We start from the raw sequence: 11,364 nt of genomic DNA, 5'->3' as shown, positions 1-11,364 counted from the left end.
CGAAACCCCGTCTCTACTAAAAATACAAAACTGAGTCTGGAGCGGTGGGTGGGGCGGGTGCCTGTGATGCCAGCTACTCGGGAGGCTGAGGCGGGAGAATCGCTGGAACCTGGGAGGCGGAGGCTGCAGTGAGCCGAGATCGCGCCACTGCACTACAGCCCAGGCTGCAGAGTGAGTGAGACTCTGTCTCTAAATAAATAAATAAATAAATAAATTCTCTTCCGTGCTGACTGACACTTGCGGGCATCGGTTGTCTTCGGGCATCACCTAGCGGCCACTGTTCTTTCCGTTTGTACTACGGCGACTGCAAACAAATAAAACGTTGAGACGCACCCCACCAATCTCACCAATCTGCCTTTTCTTTCTTTCTTTCTTTCTTTCTTTCTTTCTTTCTTTCTTTCTTTCTTTTTCTTTCTTTCTCTTTCCTTCTTCCTTCCTTCCTTTCTTTCTTTCTCTTTCTTTCTCTTTCTTTCTTCCTTCCTTCCTTCCTTCCTTTCTCTTTCTGTCTCTCTCTCTCTCTCTCTCTCTCTTTCTTTCTTTCTTTCTTTCTTTCTTTCTTTCTTTTTCTTTTTTTTTTTCTTTAGACGCAGTGTCACTCTTGTCGCCCAGGGTGGAGTCCGATGGCGCGATCTCGGCTCACCGCAACCTCCGCCTCCTAGGTTCGACTGATTCTCCTGCCTCAGCCTTCCCGGGTGACGGGAATGCGCCATCATGCCCGGCTAATTTTCCTATTTTCGGTACACGCGGGGTCTCTCCATCTTGGTCAGTCTCGTCTTCAACTTCCGACCGTTGGAGAATTTTAACTTTCTTGGTGGTTGCTTCTCTTTTTTTTTTTTTTTTCGTTTTTCTTTTCTTTCCTTCTCCTCCCCCACCCCCACCCCCCATGTTCTTCTTCTCCTCCTCCTCCTCCTCCTCCTCCTCCTCCTCCTTCTTTTTCATTTTTTTCAGCTGGGCTCTCCTACTTGTCTTGCTCTGTTGCTCACGCTGGTCTCAAACTCCTGGCCTTGACGTTTCTCCCGTCACCTCCACCGTCTGGTTGTTGAAATGAGCATCCCTTGTAACATGGAAAGGATGAAAAAAATAAAGAGAAAGACGAGAACCGCCGAGTGAACCTTTCTCTTGCCGTCTCCCAGGGTGGACCTTGGACCCGAGAAGACGGAGGGAGCTGGGCTGAGTGGGTTCTCGGTGCTAAATCCTCCCGAGGGCCTCCTTCCCTCTCCCCACGTCCCCGCTTCTCCCCCCGGCTTCCAGGTCTATCTCCTGCCACACGTCTCTGCCTCGGCGTCCCCCACCGGCTACCTGCCACCTTCCGGGGAGCTCTGAGGCGGATGCCCGCCCCACGATCGCGTCCCGCTACCCTCCCCAGGCTGGCCTTTCCCGGACGACCCCAGGGGAACCGTGTTGACGCTGCTTTCGAATCCTCCGGCGGAGACTTCCCCGGGTGGGCCGGATGGGATGAGACTGGACCACCCCGGACCGTGCTGTTCTTGGGGGTGGGTTGACGTACAGGGTGGACTGGCAGCCCCAGCCTTGTGAAGGGGGCCCGGGTATGGAAATGGCACATACGATGCCCTCCTTCCGGTCAGCCTGCCTGCAGCTTCCTCAGGCGTGAAGACGACTTCCCATCACAACCTGCTTTCTTCCCTTTCTCCACCACACAGATGAGTGAGACCCATGAGAGGGAGAAACAGCCCCGTAGATACTTGTTGACCTTCACTGGTGGAATCCTCAGTCATCTACAGACAGACAGGTGACCAGACGGGGACCCAAATCAAACACCATTTCCGGGTCCTCGTGGTGGGATTGGTCTCTCTCTCTCTCTCTCTCTCTCTCACACACACACACACACACACACACACACACACACACACACACACACAATTTCCGCATCTAGTTCACAAACCACACTCACTTATCCTTTGCACGGTACGCAGGCTCGGTAAAACCCACCCCACCCTCCACCCGTCGGCTGATGAAACCCCTTCTCTGGGCCGGGCACGGTGGCTCACGCCTGTCATTCCAGCGCTTTGGGAGGCCGAGGCGGGTGGATCCCTCGTGGCCAGGAGTTCAAGACCGGGCTGGCCGACGTGGCGAAACCCCATCTCTATGAGATCTAGAACAATTAGCCAGGCCTGGTGGCATAGGCTTGGAACCACAACTACTCGGGAGACTGCGGCGGGCCAGTGGCTTCAACCGGGGAGGCCGAGCTTGCGGTGAGCTGACATCGTGCCACGGCCATCCAGCCCGGGTGACGGTGCGAGACTCTGTCGCCATACCGTAAAATCATGATATTATTAGAAGATGAGTTGTGCGGGGTGATGCCCGCCTGTACTCGCGGCTACGCGGGAGGCTGAGATAAGGAGGAGATCACTTGAGGCCCCACAGGTCGAGGCTTCAGTCAGCCGTGACCCACTGTATCCTGGGCAGTCACCGGTCAAGGAGATATGCCCCCTCCCCGTTTTCTTTTCTTTTCTTTTCTTCCCTTCTCTTTTCTTCTTTTTTCTCTCTCTTTCTTTCTTTCTTTCTTTCTTTCTTTCTTTCTTTCTTTCTTTCCTCCTTTCTTCTTTCTTTCCTGCCTGACTGCCTTCCTGACTTTCTTCCTTCCTCCCTTCCTCCCTCGCTCCCTTCCTTCTTTCTTCCCACCTCGGCCTCCCACAGTGCTGGGATGACTGGCGTGAGGCACCGTGCCTGCTGGGCCTAAAGATACACCCTTTGAAAGTAAGGCGCAGAGAGCGCCTTCCAGTCATCTGATGGATGGACTGATTGAGAGACGGCGTCTCACTCTGTCACCCTGGCAGTGGTGCCATCGTAACTCACTCACTGCAGCGTGGACGCTCCTGGGCTCAACCGATCCTTCCACCTCAGCCTCCAGAGTACAGTCCCTGAGACCGCACGCACGCGCCACTGTGCCCAGATCATTTTTAATTTTGTTTTTTTCCCGAGACAGACAGACGGGGTTTCGCTCTTGTTGCCCAGACTGCAGTGCGATGGCGTCATCTTGGCTCACCGCAACCTCTGCCTCCCGGGTTCAAGCGATCCTCCTGCGTCAGCCTCCCGAGTAGCTGGGATTGCAGGCATGCGACACCACGTCTGGCTGATTTGGTATTTTTAGTAGAGACGGGGCTTCTCCGTGTTGGTCAGGCTGGTCTCGAACTCCCGACCTCAGGTGATCCGCCCTCCCCGGCCTCGCGAAGTGCTGGGATGGCAGGCGTGAGCCGCCACGCCCGGCCTTCAATTTTGAATGTGTTTCCACAGACGGGGTCTCATCATTTTGTGGCAACCTTCCTGATCCGGCGACTCAAAGTGCTGGCGTGACGGGCGTGAGCCACTGCGCCTGGACTCCGGGGAATGATTCACGACCACGACCGCTGTACTGATTCTTTCTTTATCTTTCTTTCTTTCTTTCTTTCTTTCTTTCTTTCTTTCTTTCTTTCTCTCTTTCTTTCTCTCTTTCTTTATTTTCTTTCTTTCTTTCTTTCTTTCTTTCTTTCTTTCTTTCTTTCTTTTCTTTCTTTCTTTCCTTTCTTTCTCTCTCTCTCTTTCTTTCTTTTTATTGATGATTTTTTTTATTATTTATTTATTTGTTTGTTTATTTGGAGACGGAGTCTCGCTCTGGGCCAGGCGAGGCGAGGCTAGGCGCATCGCTTTGGGCGCCGCGGCACCGCCTTCTAGAGCCCCATTCATATGCACAGAGCCCTATTCCCTTCCTGGAGTTGGAGCTGATGCCTTCCATAGCCTTGGGCTTCTCTCCATTCAGAAGCTTTGACGGGCGCAACCCCACCCAGAGGCTGACTGCGGTTGAGGAATAGGGGGTGTGGTGGGGCTGGAAAGTGGGTCCCCTATTTTTCATAGCTCGGCCAAGATATCTCCCGACCCCCATCGCTTGCTCACCCTTTGTGATCCCCCGCCTCCACCGCCTTGGAGGCTCACTTCTTACTTTCATTTCTGTCTTTCTCCCTTTCTTGCGTTTGAGGAGGGGGGGGTGCGGGAATGAGGGTGTGTGGGGGGAGGGGGTGCGGGGTGGGGACGGAGGGGAGCGTCCCTCATCTAGAAGTGGGAACTTATAGATGAGACTTCTGCATGGGCAGAACGAGGGGAACGAGAGACGCGGGAGCCTACTTGAGGGAGAAGGGGTGGAAGGAGAGACGGCTTCCGGAAAAGACAAAACACACAAAAAACGCGAAAACTGTCGGGTACGGCGCTGAGTATCCGGGTGATGAAATCATCTGCACACTGAACCCCCCAGTCAGAAGTGTACCTATGTGACAATCTTGCACGGGTATGCTTGAACAAGAAATGAAAGTTAGGGGAGAAAGAGAGAGACAGAGAGAGAGAGAGAGAGAGAGAGAGAGAGAGAGAGAGAGAGAGAGAGAGAGAGAGAGAGATAAAATGAAACACCACCTCCTTGACCTGAGTCAGGGGGTTTCTGGCCTTTTGGGGGAACGTTCAGCGACAATGCGGTATTGGGGTCTGTTCTTTCTTTGTTCTTTTCTTTTTTTTTTTTTTTTTTTGGACCTTCTCTCGCTCTGTCAACTGGCTCCTGCAACTGCGGTCTCCGCCTCTGGGGCTCAAGCCATTCTTTCAACTCAACCTCCTGAGTAGCTGGATCTACAGGCATTCACCACCATGCCCAGCTCATTTTTTTTTTTTTTTTGTATTTTTTGTAGAGATGGGGTTTTGCCACGTTGCCCAGGCTGGTCTCGAACTCCTGAGCTCAAGCGATCTGCTCACCTTGGCCTCCTAAAGTGCTGAGATTACAGGTGTGAGCCACCGTGCCTGGCCTACGTTCCATTTCGTGGCATGATTTTTAGGAAGCGTTACTGTAATTTCCTCAGAATAGGATTTATGGACTAAAAATGTCATGGGGAAGACTCTCCGAAGCTGGCCCTAAAAGCTGCAATATCTGAGGGATAATGGCCTAGGGGATATCTGACAGGGTAGCGTTAAGAGAAGTAAGAGAGGACCGGGCGTGGTGGCTCATGCTTGCGATCCCAGTGCTTTGGGAGGCTTAGGCAGGAGGATTGCTTGAGGCCGGGAGTTCAAGGCCAGCCTAGGCAATAGAGCAGGGTCCCGTCTCTACAAAAAAAAAAAAAAAAAAAAAAAATGTTTTAATTAGCCGGGTGTGGTGGTGCCTATCTGTGGTCCCGACTACTCCAGAGGCTGAGGCGGGAGGATCACTCGAGCCCAGGAGTTTGAGGCTGCAGTGAACCGGTACTGTAGCACTGCGCTCCAGCCTGGGTGACAGTAAGAGACCCCGTCTGAAAAAGAATAAAAAAAGAGTGAATGACCATAGGGAAGGCACGGTGAGGTGGAACATTGTCACTGGCAGTTATAAGGAACAGAAACTCCATGGGTTTCAGAGTCAAAGGAAGACGTTAGGGCTTCTTCACCCAGAAATGCGTTCTAAGTCAAGGTCGACACAGTCAACTTTGACCTTGGGTCTCGGTTTTGCCTCCCTGCTGGTTTTTGCTAAGGATCCCTCTTGGATACAAGAGCCTTCCTGCTCATCGTGGAAATAACACACGAAAGCCACCTGATGACGGTGTTATGAGTTTCCTATTGCTACTGTCACAAAATTACCGTAAAATGGGTGGCTTACGGCAATCAAAATGTATTACCTTATAGTTCTGGAGATGACAAACCCAAAATTAGTCTCTCTAGGCTAAAACAGGTGTCAGCAGAGCTGCATTCCTCTGGAGACTCTAGGAAAGAATCGATGGCTGTTACTTTTCCAGCTGCTAGAGGCTATCTGCGTGTCTTAGCCTGTGACCCCATTCTAGCAATCACAGCACCCTGACCTCTGCTTCCATTATTGCGTCTCTTGCTTTGATTCTTGCTCACCTGCCCTCTATTATAAGGACTCTTGTGATTCTATTGGGCCCACCTGGATAATCTGGGCTTCTCTTCCTGTCTCAAAATACCTAATCACATTTGTTAAGTTCTCTTTGCTATTTAAAGTAACATATCCACAGGTCCCAGGGATAAGGGTATGGACATAGTTGAGGAACCATTATTCTGCCTACCATCGGCAGTGTCTTCACTGAAGGACGGAAGGCATTTATCTATGCTGAACGTGGTGAGTCACTCAGGACCCGAAGAGCTCGAGGAGAATGGCTCGCTGTTCCAAAAGTAAAAGGATTTACTGTAGCCTAGTTTGTCGATTTAAAATCTTTAAACATTTAACATCACTTCTTGCTCCGAGAAACTCTCTCCTTAAATACAGCATCGTTATTTTTTAAATGAACCGAACGATGACGGCGATTTTTCTGTTCTGAAAACAGGAACGTGATGGTCGGCTTCTCTCCCAGAAACCTTTTACGTTTCTTTTTACCTGTGAGTGTCATGAAAATCATCTCTAACGTATGCGACCAGAGCGGCACACCGGCATGCTGCTGTGTCCTGGCTACAACTCTCCTGGGATGCTCACACCCGAGAGAGCGTGGCAGAATGGCCACTCGCTACTTTTGGCCCGATTAGAGGAGGATTTTGTTGCTGGGCGGGGGTCTACACTGACAAAACTTCAGACAGAAATGCTAGTCAGAGACTGAAGACTTCACTTCTCCTGCGATCGGTCAAATCCTGTCAATACTACCTCCTTCACCTCTTTCCATCCCTCCCCTTTCCTCTCCAACCTTATGCCTTTTCTCAAGGCGGTGTGACACATTGCAGGGATTCCCCAAAATGACTTGATCCTACTAACCATCTAGGGTGTGTATTAAACACGCAGATTCCTAGGCACCTCACTTAAAATTCTTTTATTCTAAGTCTTGGCACGGGCTCTGGAACCTAAGTGTGTGATACATATGCCGAAGCGACCCTTCTTATTAGGCTAGGATGGGCGAAACTGACATGATGAAATAGGACGGGCTTAGAAATCGGGCACACCTTTCTTTGAACATTTTCCAAGCCGACGCACTTGCAAAAGTTACTTAGCTACTCTGATCCTGTAAAATGAAGGGTTCGTTGGTGGTGTGGAGAGTCGAATGGAATCGTCTGTGCGTTTCACTGCACACAAAGCCCAGGGTTCCACAGCTGCGAATGATCTTCTCTTACCACCCTTCGTGTCTCTCCCTAGAGTATCATACCTGTCATATTATAGTTTTCACAGCTGAGGGATGCTGACTGACTCTGCAAATGTCTCACAGAAAGACAACCGGAAACACTCGTCTAAGTCCTCTGCCAGGACCTTCCCTCTTTGTCCGGTTGTCAACTGCATCCTGTGATGACACAGGCTTTTCAGAGCTTCCTCTCATTCACGAGAAAACGGTGGGCTTCATCGTGCGAGACCTTGTACACCGTCGTGGGGATTTAGGCTTTTTCTAGTCCTCTGTGATTTTCCTTTCCTAAGGTCTTCAGACTAGATATCCTTATCTGCCTCCCTATTTTACCTACGATCCTGTCCCCTTCCCCAACCGTTGCTCCCTTGCGGGCAGTCTCTGCTCGACCAGGTCATTTTCCTCCTACTCTACGGGCGACAACTTTACAACTTTGTCCACCGTGTTTTTTACCTGTTCGCCTGCCACACTGTTCTTCAAAGTTCACGTCATATCGCTTTCCGTAAAACCTTCCACAGAATCCCCAGACTGACACCCCGTGAATACAGGTTGTCCTTAAACCTCGGGTTACACACGAGCCTTTAAAGAGGAACCACTCTATGTTGCTCAGCCAGCTGGTAGTCGTGGGCCCATGCTGTCTCTCTCCTTGGGAATAGGGACTTCTGCTTCTCCCACCTCAACGGTGTCTGCTGTAGGAACACACGTGGCTTTGATCGATATGCCAGGCGTTGTGAAATGCCTTCTCTAACAAATACTTCAGGCTTGAACACCTAATCTTGAGTGGTCATGGAACAGGTTTCTGGGAGGTCAGAGCAAATGCAGAGAAAACACATTCTACCTTCAACTGTACTTTGTCTCCACAGATATCCTAGAAATGCTGCAAGAAAGCCCCGATACTATGGGACATACGGGTAGAAAACTGAAGGACTGATACAATTTCCAGTAGCCCATAGGATAGGAAGCAAGAAAATGAGTTGCGTCCACAGTTAATAATAATCATAATGTGCTATAGACTTCAAAATTGCTAAAAGAATAGATTTGTAATCTTCTCCCCCCAAAAAGGTCATAAGTTGGTGAGGTGATGAATATGTTGCTTAGCTTGATTGAGTCTTTCTACAATGTATACGTAGATCGAACTATCACGATATACCTCATACGTGTACGCCGTTATTATTTGTCCATTAAAAATATATTTAAAATGAGTTAAGCATCCTTTTCTATGCTTTTAGAGCTGCCTCTGCCTTCCCGAACTACCCCAGTATTCGCTCCCCCACACCCTGGGTAGTCAGCCACTGACAGGAGAGGCTCTGCTTCCCTGGTTCCAGTGATTCTTCTTCGGTAGCTGGGATGACAGGCACGCACCACCACAGCTGGCTCATTTTTCTATTTTTAGTAGGGACGGGGTTTCTTCTTGTCGGCCACCCTGGTATCGAACTCCTGGCCTCAAGTGATCCGCCCTCCTGGGCCTCCCAAAGTGCTGGGACGACAGGCCTGCGCCGCCGGGATCTCAGCCTTTAAAAGCGCGGGCCCTGCCACCTTTCGCTGAGGCCCTTACGCTCTGAATGATGTGTCTGTCCTCTCTGCCGTAGGTTGACTCCTTGTGTCCCCTATGCCATTGCACTCTAGCCTGGGCAGCAAGAGCGAAACTCCGTCCCCCCACCTCCCCGCGTAATAAATAAATAAATAAATACATACATACATACATACGTACATACATACATACATACATACACACACACACAAATACATTAAAAACATCTCTACACATGACCTATAACTATGTGTTCCCGTGAGTGATTTCTAAGAAATGGCACTGTACACTGAACGCAGTGGCTCACGTCTGTCATCCCGAGGTCAGGAGTTCGAGACCAGCCTGGCCAACGTGGTGAAACCCCGTCTCTAGTGAAAATACGAAACCGGAGTCGGGCGCGGTGGGGCAGGCGCCTGTACTCCCAGCTGCTCGGGAGGCCGAGGCGGAAGAATGGCCTGAACCTGGCAGGCGGAGGTTGAGGTGACCCAAGATCGCGCCACTGCACTACAGCCTGGGCGGCAGAGTGAGACTCGGTCTCCAAATAAATTAATAAATAAGTGAAAGAAAGAAAAAAAGCAAAGAAAAGAAAGAGAAAATGAAACAAAAGGCACCGTATCACTCCTAGGCTACGACCTTCTCTCTTTCTATCTGTTTCTCTCTTGTCTCTCTCTGTTCCTCTCTTTCTCTCTCTGTCTCTTTCTCTGTCTGTCTGCCTGTCTGTCTCTTTCTTTCTCTCTGTCTCTGCCTCTCTCTCTCTCTCTCTCTCTCTCTCTGCCTGTCTCACCGTATCTGTCTTGTCTTACTCTCTTTCTCTGCCTGTCTGTCTGTGTCTCTCTCTCCCTGCCTGTCTGTGTCTCTCTCTCTCTTTCTGTCTGTTTCTGTCTCTTTCTCTGTCTGTCTGCCCCTCTCTTTCTCTTTCCGTGTCTCTCTGTCTCTCTCTCTCTCTGCCTATCTTCTGTCTGACTCTCTCTCTCTGCCAGTCTGTCTCTTTCTCTGTCTGTCTCTCTCTTTCTCTCGGTTTCTCTCTGTCTCTCTCTGTCCATCTCTGTCTTTCTCTGTCTGTCTCTCTCTTTCTTTCTCTCTGTCTCTCTCTCTCTCTCTCTCTCTCTCTCTCTCTCTCTGCCTGCCTCTCTCACTGTGGCTGTCTTCTGTCTTACTCTCCTTCTCTGTCTGTCTGTCTGTCTCTCTCTCTCTCTCTCTCTCTCTCTCCCTCCCTCCCGTTCTATTTCTCTCTCTCTGTCTCTCTCTCTCTCTTCTGTCTGTTTCTCCCTTTCTCTCTCTGTCTGTCTCTGTCTTTCTCTGTCTGTCTCTTTCTCTGTCTCTCTCTCTCTCTCTCTCCCCGCCTGTCTCACTGTGTCCGTCTTCTGTCTTATTCTCTTTCTCTGCCTGTCTGTCTGTCTGTCTCTCTCTCTCCCTTCCTGTCTGTTTCTCTCTCTCTCTCTTTCTGTCTGTTTCTCTCCGTCTCTCTCTGTTTTTCTCTGTCTGTCTCTTTCTCTATCTGCCTCTCTCTTTCTTTTTCTGTGTCTCTCTGTGCCTATCTTCTGTCTGTCTCTCCTTCTCGGCCTGTCTGTCTGTCCCTCTCCCTCCCTTTCTGTTTCTCTCTCTCTCTCTCTCTCTCGCTCTCTCTCTGTGTGTCTCTCTCTCTTTCTGTCTGTTTCTCTCTGTCCATCTCTGTCTTTCTCTGTCTGTCTCTCTCTTTCTTTCTCTCTGTCTCTCTCTCTCTCGGCCTGTCTCTCTCACTGTGTCTCTCTTCTGTCTTACTCTCCTTCTCTGCCTGTCCATCTGTCTGTCTCTCTCTGGCTCTTCTCTGCCTGTCCATCTGTCTCTCTCTCTCCCTCCCTTTCTGATTCTCTCTCCCTCTCCCTCTCTGTGTCTCTCTCTTTCTGTCTGTTTATCTCTTTCTCTGTCTGTCCGTCACTGTCTTTCTCTGTATGTCTCTTTCTCTGTCTGTCTGTCTCTCTTTTTTCTCTGTCCTTCTGTCTCTCTCCGTGTGCCTATCTTCTGTCTTACTCTCTTTCTCTGCGTCTCTCTCTCTCTCTCTCTCTCTGTCTGTCTGTCTGTCTGTCTCTCTCCCTCCCTGTCTGTCTGTTTCTCTCTCTCTTTCTGTCTGTTTCTCTCTATCTCTCCCCATCCATCTCTGTCTTTCTATGTCTGTCTCGTTCTCTGTCAGTCTGTCAGACGCCCCGTGCCGGGGAGGGCCCTGCCCCTTCCATGAAAGTGAGAAGCGCGTGCTTAGGTGCTTCGAGGGGCCGAGAGGAATGTGGACAGACGGGCCTTGCTGGGCTTCCCCACTCGGTGTATGATTTCGGGAGGTCGAGGCCGGGTCCCCACTTGGATGCGAGGGGCGTTTTCAGACGTTTCTCTCTGTCACGTGTGGCGTCTGTACTTCTCCTAGTTCCCTGATAAGCTCCTCGACTTAAAAAGAAACAGTTAAGGCCGGGCGTGGTGGCTCACGTCTGTCATCCCAGCACTTTGGGAGGCCGAGGCGGGTGGATCATCTGAGGTTGGGAGTTCGAGACCAGCCTTGCCAACACGGCGAAACCCCGTCTCTACTAAAAATACAAAACTGAGTCTGGAGCGGTGGGTGGGGCGGGTGCCTGTGATGCCAGCTACTCGGGAGGCTGAGGCGGGAGAATCGCTGGAACCTGGGAGGCGGAGGCTGCAGTGAGCCGAGATCGCGCCACTGCACTACAGCCCAGGCTGCAGAGTGAGTGAGACTCTGTCTCTAAATAAATAAATAAATAAATAAATAAATAAATAAATAATAAATAAATAAAT

General features: G+C 50.4%; 1 long non-coding RNA gene across 2 annotated transcripts in view; it reads left to right on the top strand.

The window, feature by feature from the left end:
• The window catches only part of LOC134735456 (uncharacterized), a 3,011-nt gene extending 2,137 nt beyond the window's left edge, over nucleotides 1-874 (top strand). For both annotated transcript variants that reach the window (XR_010118569.1, XR_010118570.1), the window contains exon 3: nucleotides 585-874. This is a non-coding gene — a long non-coding RNA (uncharacterized lncRNA). The remainder of the gene's footprint in view (nucleotides 1-584) is intronic.
• The last annotated feature ends 10,490 nt before the right edge of the window (nucleotides 875-11,364 follow it).

This window comes from Symphalangus syndactylus, chromosome 21 (assembly GCF_028878055.3).
Source record: "Symphalangus syndactylus isolate Jambi chromosome 21, NHGRI_mSymSyn1-v2.1_pri, whole genome shotgun sequence".
Taxonomy (NCBI): domain Eukaryota; kingdom Metazoa; phylum Chordata; class Mammalia; order Primates; family Hylobatidae; genus Symphalangus; species Symphalangus syndactylus.
Note: the sequence above shows the minus strand (reverse complement) of the source record. Positions and strands in the feature narration are given on the sequence as shown.